This window comes from Saccostrea cucullata, unplaced genomic scaffold (genome assembly GCF_032062105.1).
Source record: "Saccostrea cucullata isolate Sc308-1 unplaced genomic scaffold, CSIRO_AGI_Scuc_v1 ctg17662, whole genome shotgun sequence".
NCBI lineage: Eukaryota > Metazoa > Mollusca > Bivalvia > Ostreida > Ostreidae > Saccostrea > Saccostrea cuccullata.
The window spans coordinates 1-10,856 of record NW_026929822.1 but is presented as its reverse complement, the minus strand read 5'-3'; the positions used below and the strand labels follow the sequence as shown (position 1 = coordinate 10,856).

The 10,856-nt window shown below is 33.0% G+C and overlaps 3 pseudogenes; all 3 read right to left on the bottom strand.

The window, feature by feature from the left end:
- Positions 1-872: 872 nt before the first annotated feature.
- Positions 873-3,155, bottom strand: LOC134282261 (jmjC domain-containing protein E-like; annotated as a pseudogene).
- Positions 3,156-3,430: 275 nt separating this feature from the next.
- LOC134282262 (uncharacterized) lies at positions 3,431-7,674 on the bottom strand (annotated as a pseudogene).
- Positions 7,675-8,384: 710 nt separating this feature from the next.
- Positions 8,385-9,685, bottom strand: LOC134282260 (uncharacterized; annotated as a pseudogene).
- Positions 9,686-10,856: the final 1,171 nt, after the last annotated feature.

Below are 10,856 nucleotides of genomic sequence, written 5' to 3'. Positions count from 1 at the left end.
AGCCCCAGGGGTCATAATTTGAACAAACTTGAATCTACACTACCGGGGGATGATTCCACATGAATTTCACCTTTCCTGGCCCAGTGGTTCTTGAAAGAAGATTTTTAAAGATTTTTCCTATATATTCCTATGTAAAATTTGGGGTGGCCTTTTGGCCCCACCTTCCCCCAAAGGTATGTTTGAAAAAATTTGAATCTACACTACCTAGGATTTTTCACATGAGTTGCACCTTTCCTGGCCCAGTGGTTCTTAGAAAAGTTTTTTAAAGATTTTTCCTATATATTCCTATGTAAAACGGGGTGGCCTTTTTGGCCCCACCCTTCCCCCGGGGGTCATGATTTGAACAAACTTGAATCTACATTACCTGAGGATGAATCCACCTGAGTTTCATCTTTCCTGGCCCAGTGGTTCTTGAGAAGAAGATTTTTAAAGATTTTTCCTATATATTCCTATGTAAAATTTGATTTCGCATTTTGGCCCCACCCTACCCCCGGGGGTATATTTGAACAAATTTAATTACACTACCTGAATGATTCCACAGAGTTTCACCTTTCCTGGCCCAGGGTTTCTTAGAAGAAGATTTTTTTAAAAATGCCATTAATTTTTCTCTAATTCAAATTTATCTCCCCTTGGAAAAGGGTGTGGCCCTTATTTGAACAAACTTGATTCCCCTTTACCAAAGGATACTTTGTGCCAAGTTTGGTTAAAATTGGCCCAGTGGTTCTTGATAAGAAGATGAAAATGTGAAAAGTTTACGAACGACAACGACAACGACTACGACAACGCCAGACAACGGACAAATTTTGATCAGAAAAGCTCACTTGAGCCTTCGGCTCAGGTGAGCTAATAAAGTCTTTCGAAATATGAATTTATTACCAGAAGTTGATTGCTAGATTCCTTCCCGCAGTGATGTTAGGAAAGGACTGAACTTCATGCCACCAAAAGGAGGGCAGGTATAGAACATCCCCTTCCTCTAGAGTACAGTTCAGGGGGTAGGTTTCTCCGAACAATGGAAATCTCTGCCAAAAGATTAATGGAACAGTTTTCAAAATATAAAAGTTATTAGTCAAGAATTGCAATCTAATCTTTTGTTTTTGCAAGTCAAAATTCATATAACAGACAGGAAAAGTACCCTAAAAACATGACTTCTCTTTTGAGATAGTCCAAGGACGTGTCTATTTTGTAAATAACCAACGAACTTGTTCACTTAGCTTTGATTTGATTGATTCGAACATAGATTGAAGTATATTTTATTGTCTTTGAATTCTCAGCTTAGGAACTGGCAACACTTCTATTAATCCCTTTCCCTAAACGTACGTGAATTATTTTAAACATATCACCTGTAAATTATTTATACATGAACTTCTTTTTCACATCATTAACAATATGCATGTAAATTTTGTTAGTGGCTCTTTCACAAAAACAACATAAATTTGCATAAAATACCTCGAACATTAATGAAAATAATAAATATCCAAATTGCTCGTTGAACTGCCATCTAAGTGTCTTTGAATATTAACTCAATACGAAATTACGCATTTGTTCCAAGCATGCATCATACATGTATACTCACTGTATAATTAGGGTTCATGATGTCAACGGGAGAAAATGCTTGCACCGTATTGTCTAGCAAATATCGTCTTTGAAATGACTTCGACGTAAAATTATACGACATGCTAGCTTCCTGAATGTGACCCTCATATAATTGATGGTTGTTGTGTGGATCGAATAATATAACTTGCTTTCCTCCACTTATCTACAAATAGTAAAGTCTACAATTATTCTAATTAAGTAATAAAGGTTTTCTCACTTTTCCATAAATACATGTACTAATGAATAATAAATTAATACTTTAGATATTGTATTAAAATTCTCATTCATTATTTATTTATCATAAAAAAGAATCTTTATTTTTTTTTAAGAATATACTCATTTTACCTGGCAAAGAAAATTATCATATGGATCAAAATGCAATTTTCCAAGAGTTCTTCGTCGCTAAGCCAAATGTTCAGCATCTCCCTTTCTAGGAGACCCTTAAAGAGAACCTCTTCTTGAATGTCTTTTTCCAGTTCTGGCAGATATCTGGGAATGGAAGCGTATTCTAAATATGCAGACATATTTACAATAGACCCATTAGAAATTCCATCCAAAATGTCCATAAAGACCGACAGATTTTTGCTTTCAGTAGCGGGTCGTACCATCACTAGATCAGGAGTAAGAATCTGATCTGCGCATGATCGAGGAAATTTAAATTTTTGGTAATTCTCCCAAATATTTATAGGTTCGATTCTTTCAAATTCACCCTGTGGTGTAAGTTGGAACATGATTTCTTGTCCGCCGTATTTTTCTCTCAGATATTTGTTTGACCATTTTGTAAATGCTGGCCAGTCTTTTAAAACTTCTTTGAAAATAACAGGCTTTGACTTTTTCAAATATTTGTGAAAGAAATCATCACGTGTTGGAAGTTGAATTCTTTCGCACTCGGGAAGTTTGGGGACACCATGAACATGCAAATTACGATCTGAATAACAGAAGTTGTCATTTTCAGAACACTTTTGCAAAAACACATCTTTAGACTGAACATTTGAAACACTTTTAACGTAAAACTTTGATTGCAGAATTTCCTCCCTGTAAAGACCTTGTTTGGACAGACCACCAGTAGCATGAAGATACGTATTGCAACCCTGATTTATAAATTGTATCAACTCTTCAATGTTGTATACATTTCTAAGAACAAGTGGAGCGATACTTTGAGGTTGCGCAGTTGGGTATATTTCCGTTCTGTCCTTGGTAATTTTTTCGAACAACACTATATCCCCAATATTAATAGCAACATCATGTTTTCCAGTAACTTCACTTCCGTCGGGCCAGGCATCATTTATATCAATAAATCCAACCAAGATTCCATGTTTATTGCTAAGCAATAAGTTTCTTATATATTGAAATTGTTTATACTCTTTAGATGGATCGTGTTCAACAACAGTGCACCCATCAGTCACAAAAGCGACTATGCATGAAGTCCTTGCTCGCCTTAGAACAAAATCTAGCGAGAAACATCCTGATAATGCATACACATACGGAATGAGATACAATAGACACAATAATTTAAATGTGTCCTCAACGAATGGCAATTTTTCGAATCTACGTATCATTTGGAACCAAGGTAAACTTCTGCATAAATTCAGTTAAGCAATTCCAAATTGTTTTTGAATACAAGGTAAGGTCCTGATTATTGACTTTTTACTGATTTTTATTTAAAATATGGACAAGTTCCTGTTTAGCCAGAAAAGATCAGAGAGTCTACTGTGAATTTAGCACACCTGTTATTGAATGTGTACATTCTCAGAGAAACTGAAAATAAAGCTACTGCATTATATTAAATCCTACTCTCAAGATCAATTAGATATTTAAACACTTAAAACAATTGATAAATAATAAAAAATAATCAATTTATTTAAAAATGAAGATTGAGATATCTGAGACAATTAAATGTAATTCTAATACTAGTACATGTATATCATAATAAATGTCTGTATTGTGGGTTTACATCAAGCTGACATTCTGGGCAAGGGAATTCTCTCACTAGAAATGGATCATACCTGTAAAAAAACAAAATACATGGCTACTTTTCTCGATCAAAGAAATATCGATATTTTTCAAATGCTCAATTTCATATATAAACTTCTCAAATTAAATAAGTGATTTTCAAAAGTTTAACTGGTACCTCAAGCTAGCTTTCTATTTTGATTTATGATCATATCAGCTACCTTCATATTTCTCTATTAAAGGCCCACAGATGGAAAAGGTCACTCTAGTGTCACAATGTATGTGTGAACTCTGTTTTTGTTTCTTTTTTGTTTTTGTTTTTGTTTTTGTTTGTTTTTTTTTTTTGGTTGATACAAGGTACATGTAGCTCCCATATAATTTTATCAAATTATAATGTTGCTTCTTTAGAAGTTTGTTTGCAGGCTCCACCCAATGTTCACTATTTCTTTATTGTTGTGACGGACAACATTGACCAAAACAGATAGCAATTGGTTAGTTAGTTACACAAAAATCTCTGATGATAAACAGAGCAAATTTTTGAAAATAATGAAAGAAAAGTGAGCAAGCTCACATACCCCATGCCCCCCCAAAACTCAAAGTGCTGAAAATCCCAAAAAATAAAGGAATTGGAATTTCTCGGTAATATGCACATCTACACATTGTGCCCTAAATTCTAAAGTTTGATGAAATTCTGTACGGTTTATGAGGAGTTGCGCTGACAAACTGTTCATCTCTATATTTAAGATATCCCCAAAAATCTAAGTTGAAAAGTGCGGAAATTCTCGGAAAAAAAAAAGGGAAATTTGGGAATTTCCTGGTAATATGCACATCTACACATTGTGTCCTAAATATCTGCAAAGTTTGATTCTGTGATGCAGTTTAAGAAGTGTTGCGCTGACAAACTGTTCATCTCTATATTCAAGATATGGCCAAAAAATCTAAGTTTTTAGTGTGGAAATTCCTAAAAAAAAAATTGGAATTTCCAAATCACCACATATTGTTTCCTAAACTAAAGTTTGACAAATTCTGTGCAGTGGTTTGAGGAGTTACGCTGACAAACTGTTCATCTCTATATTCAAGGTATGGCCAAAAACCAAAGTTGAAGAGTGTGGAAATTCCCAAAAAATAAAAAATGGAATTTCCTGGTAAAATGCACATCTACACATTGTACCCTAAATATCTGCTAAGTTTGACAAAATTCTGTGAGTGGTTTATGAGGAGTTGCGCTACAAACGTTCATCTCTATATTCAAGGTAGGGCCCAAAAAACCTATGTTAAAAAGTGCAAAAATTTCCCCGGAAAAAATAAAGGAATCAAAATTTTCTGGTAATATGCACATCTACACATTGTGTTCTAAATATCTGAAAAGTCTGACAAAATTCTGTGCAGCGGTTTATGAGTTGCGTGAAAAAAACTAAGGACTGACGGACTGACTACTACTACCCTACAGACGGGTCAAAAACATTATACCTCACGCAAATTGTTCCATGGGGTATAACAAATGCATTTGGAGTTACAAAAAAAAATTACTATTTTAATCAATCTGGAATCAAGCTAAGGGAAAAATCAGGTGGTCATGGTTCTTACAAAACATTGGAGCTGAGAATAATTCTGACCACTTTTTTCAATACTACCAAGATACACTGTAATTGCAGAGATTTAACAAAATGTGCCCTTACTGGTGACTGGCCCTATTTCTAATCACCTTTCCTTTATTAAAGGAAGACTGGCAAATCATTTGAATAAATGTGAATTCTAAAAAAGTAATTGAGCTAAAAAAAATACCCAGTAGTAACAGCTAGACCAACAGATGAACACAAAATGCATATAGAATATACATGTAATCCTTGAAATTTCTGCAGATGGGCATAAAAAAGCAAAGCAACTGACAGGTATCAATCATATGGCTTGGTGTATTGCATTCTTTTACAATTTCCTCTAGGTGGTCAGATCATCATTGGAAAGATAAAGGCAGTAGATGGTTAGTCTACAGAATTACCAAAAGAAGAAAATTCAGAGAAGTTACATGTACTTTTATTATCAAAGTAATCCTGCCTATAACATTAATTATTGTAAAAATTTTTGAAAGAAAATAACCTACCAAAAGTTGATGGCAAGGTTTCTTCCTGCTGTTTTGTTGGGAAAGGACTGGACTTCATGCCACCAAAATGAAGGCATGTACAGAATGCCCCTTCTTCTATTGTGCAGTTTGGGGTAATTTTCCCCAAACAGTGGAAACCTCTGTCAAAGGAAAATCAAAGCTTATTATCAAATAGGCATTTTTTCTAAATTTTAGAAAAAATGTCTAAGTTTAAAAATAATAATAATAATGATTGTTTTATATAGCGCTTTTCTAGCATAAATGCTACTCAAAGCGCTTTACAAACATTATTAACCCCGCAGCCTTAACAATCCAGAATCTTTCTCAGTGCAAGCTGCCGTTATCAGCGCTAGAACATTAACATTCTGACAATATCTTTCACTGTCTACAATCAAATATCAGAAGTATAAAGTACCTTTTATTTTGACACTAAATAAAAATCAATTTTTCAATCCCAGAGGAATTTAATTAAGTTTATAGATTTTTTTTGCTAAATATATTTACAGAATAATCTGGATTCTGGATGTCAACAGGGGACATAACCATGGACGTGCTTTCCAGTAGATGGCGACGGTGGAATGTTTTGGAGGTCTGATCGTAGGACAGGATTGCCTCTGGAATGTGTCCCTCGTACATCTGATGATTGTTGTGAGGATCAAACAAAATCACCTGCTTTTTTCCACTTATCTGAAAAGGATGAGATACCACATTGATGTTATACAAATGTTAATTGGTTTATAAATAAATTACACAATAGCATTTTCTAAACTTCTTCGAAATATGACAACTAAATATTTTGAATGTGAACATCTTTGTAATATCGTTTAACTTACTGTACCTGGCAAAGTAGATTGTCAAATTGATCAAAATGCAGTTTTCCCAAAGTTCTTCCATCACTTAGCCATATTTTAATGTTTTCTCTTTAGGAGCCCTTTAATAGTAAATCTTCTTTATATCCTCCTCTATTTGGCAGGTGATCGGGAATGGAGGAATACCCCGATATGCCGACATATCATTAATAGTCCCATTGGATCCCCTTTAAACATATCCATGAAATTTGAGAAATTCATGTTCTTAGTGGCCGGTCTAACAACTACTAAGTAGGAAAGGGCCTGCTTCTTGATTTGGGAATCTAAAATTTTCGTTTTTTCCCCAAATATATCGTGGCTCAACTCCTTCGTATTCACCCAAGGGTGTCAACTTGATATGGACATCATTTTTCCCAAATTTATCTCGGAAATATCTGTTTGTCCACTTTGTAAAAACTGGCCAGTCTCTTAAAACATTTTTGAATATCACTGGCTTTGATATTTTTACATAATTATGGAAAAAGTCATCCTTGGAAGGAAAATCTATTTCTCGCACTCTGGAATTTTAGGTTTATTGTTGTGAACATGAAAATTATGATTGTCTGATGAACAGGGTTGATCTATAACTTTACAATTCTGATTCACTGGTTGAAACACATCTTTTGATTGCACGCTAAAAATTTTGAACATAAAATCTTGTTCTGTGGATTTCCTCTTTTTGTAGCCCCTCAATAGAAACCCCCCGTTGGTGACATGTAGGTATGACATCCATCATTGACAAAGTCTTTGAGTTGTCAGTCCATTCACACCATTAAAAATAAGCGGGACCAAACCCTTTTGAGATGGAGATGGCAGTAGACATGTTCATCCTTTGGGACTTTCTTAAATAAGACAATTTTTCCTGCCTCTACCCCTTTACCGTGAAATTTTTTCCCTCGGGCCACTTACTATTTATGTCAATATACCCCACTAGAATTCCTAAATCTTTACGTATCAATAACTGTTTAAGGTCAGAAAATTGGGAATTGTCATAAATTTGATTATCAATTTCACAACTGTTAGTCACGAGAGCAACAATACAAGTTGAATGTGCAGTTTCAGGACAGATTCAGGAGAAAGACAGCTTGATAGTGCGTGAACACAACATAATATGAAGCAAAAGATGTTTCCCCAAAAATTAACCTTCAATTTCCTTAATCTAACGCTTTTTTTTCCCATGTCTAGCTTTACATTTCACAACACAGATTCGTAGAAATTTCCGGCTGTTGTGGTTTGCGTATTTTATGTTCATCGATCCCGAGGCAATTAAAAAAAAAGTTGAATGTTATACATGTAAATGACTTACTAAAAAGTTGTTGTAAATCGAACAATTTTATTCTCAAAACTTTTAAACTTAGCCTTGAGTCATGACATTTTAGAAGCTTAAGGTTCTGGTTGTATTGCTCCCCTTTGATACATTACAGTTTTATCATGCTTTATCTTTTCAGAATGGAACATCAATAACCAATTTACAAAGCATGTTTACAAAAAGGGGAAAAACGTTAGATGTTTAACTTAACTGATGTCCCCAATATACTGTTAACAATCATTTTTAGACTCTCGGTTTAAAATTTGTACGTGTACACTGTACAACAGTAAAAAAATGTAAACTCAACTTAAAGATAAATTGAAATAAAAATAAATCCCCAGAAAAATAATGTTTTATTCATTTTTATTTATTTTTCAAACATTTTGATTAAAATGAAAAATTTAAACCTTGTATATAGTAACATAAAAAATAACTATTCAAAAAAAAAAAAAATGAAAATTGTGTTTAAAAAGAATTACATGAATTTATTTATATTAGCACAGTGTCTGTCTGTTATTTTTAAAAAGTTAATAAGCTAAATGTAAACTGTCAAGATAAATAAGAGGATAGATAAGCACAATTATTTTTTGGAACGCATTGTAAAGTAATTTGTCAGCATCAGCACTCCCCAGCCATGAAAAATATTCCTGCAATCACAACACATCCATAGGACCAAGTGATTCCTTCTCTGGGGATGCCCGTATACAATTGGGAAAGAATGCTTCCAGCTGAAAATTAATTTTTGAAAAATTCCAAAATATTATGAGAAACGTTTAAAGCAAGAATATAATTATATTATTAACTTTTTAACACAAAATTTAATTTTTTAAATAAATTTACTCCGTCTTAAAAGCACTAAGCCCCACCCCCACCTTCTGCGCTAAATAATTGTAACATGTTCTTTATTATTCTCACCCTTTACTTTTCTTCGTTTAATCAAATTAATCTATTAATATAATAACTTCTAATTGATTATTCTATGAAACATCTCTTACCTGTAACAAAGCAAGACAACAGCCCCAAAAAAATAAATTCTTTTGCTGTCAGAGAATCTGGACACAGAAAGATTCAGAATGACAAGAAATGTGGCGAATAGAGATGCTCCAAGGGCAATAATCTCAAAAACCCTCACAACTTGTAGCCAATCTACAATAGACAAAGGGGATTAATACTGAAACTTGTGGAAATTAAGTAAAAAAAAAAAGAAATTCGAAAAGAATTTGTTAAAACAGTTACATGTAATACTGAGTTAAAAAAAACGAATTATTTAGTAAATCAAGTTCCTTGTTGAACTGCATGACAAAACAAGGCCCTTTATATTACATGTAATAAAAAGTTCTTAAGTTCGTTTTTTATTTAATAGATTTCTGTTTCAGTTTGGAAAAGGGGGGGGGGGTTAAAAAGTTTCGGTTACCTCTTCCAACAATGTTGATATCAGAACAAATTCCATTGACACACCTCCTCCAATCCCCCCGTCAAAACCTTGGATCACTATATCAATGTCTTTTATAACATCCTCTGTGTATTTAAAATGGAGAGATCGCCAGTAGGGTACAAAATCCCAGCAGATGAAGAAGAAATCCTGTCACTTCTAATACAAGATACAATGAGTGAAAATGTCCGATTTACTTAAATCCGCCATTTCTTAAAGGGTCAACAACAAAATCTATTTCGGCGTTACAGAAAAAAACATGTCCGTTGTTTCGAGTTGTCAGCGATATGTCATTTATGCATCATGAGGGAAGTCAAGTCATAAGTAAAGTAATTTAGCATATCCTGAGGGCGTTTATAGAAAGGACATAGACAAAGAAATGACAGTGCGGTTTATAGACTCGGATGATAATCCCTATATAAAACAATTAGAAAATATATTCCTATTAATTTTTAACCTGTGCCTTATGTTTCATCAAAATTTGTGATAATTAATGAAGGAAATAAATAAAATACACCCACTATGTTCATAGCAAAGCAATGAAAAATTGGTTTTATCAATGATGCATAATCCATTTGAAAAACATTAAAAAAGTTTATTAGAAGTTTATTAAGTTTTTTTTTTTTTCATTGAAATAGTTCTTTACAATTTTGCAACAAAAAATTTCGACATCAAAGTTGCAGCTCAAATTGATTTAAAAGCTTGAACTGTGTCAGCAGGCAGGCATGGGAAAATTTTAAATTTCTGTTAGAATCAAACGTTTAATGTAAACTAAGACCTTTCCTTGATATTAAATGTAGCCATGACCCTTCAAATTTTCAAAAGTACATGTCTTGTGCTTATACATAAGATTGCCAAGTAATCCATCTTGTACACGACGGCTAGCCATTATAAATAATTTACAAAAAGAGCAGACATAGTTGATTGACGAACATTGAAGTAATAATGATCTATAAATAATTTTTGTGTGAAATGTTCAAGTTAGTGTATAAAAGACAATAATTCTGTAAAAATAGTATAAAAACTTTCTGGTTGATTTAAAAAAAAAATTTAAAAAAGAACAACGAATAAGTAAAACATGGATACTTATTTTTTTTCAGTTTTCATGTATTCTTTTTTTTTCTCAATTAATTATATTCATAATAATCAGAAGAAAAAATGATTGAAAATAAGACAATGTTGTAATGTTCATTTTAGATTTTAGTAAATAAGTTACTTGCTTTCTGTTTTCATAATATTATTATTGCACATGTAATTCCACCCCCTTTTCATTTTTCAAAAATAAATTCAAAAATAAAACTTTTTTTTCCTTCCCCAGAACAATACAAAGAGGTTAAGCCACAAGGTCACAGCGGGTAATCAGCGGAGTATAATCGTCTGTTTTCAATTATTAGATATTTTACCTACCGCTTAATACATGTACAATGTATATTAGGTTTCACAATATGGAGGAAATCAAAAATACCCCAATCGTCTCATTTTAAAGGTAAGTTTTTCCCCATCTACATGTAAATGTATTAGGTTTCATGATATAAAGGAATTATAAATTAATACTTCATGTATATACGTAGATAGTTATGGTTTACAAGAGGATGCCAGTTGTTGACAGCGTTGTGTTTG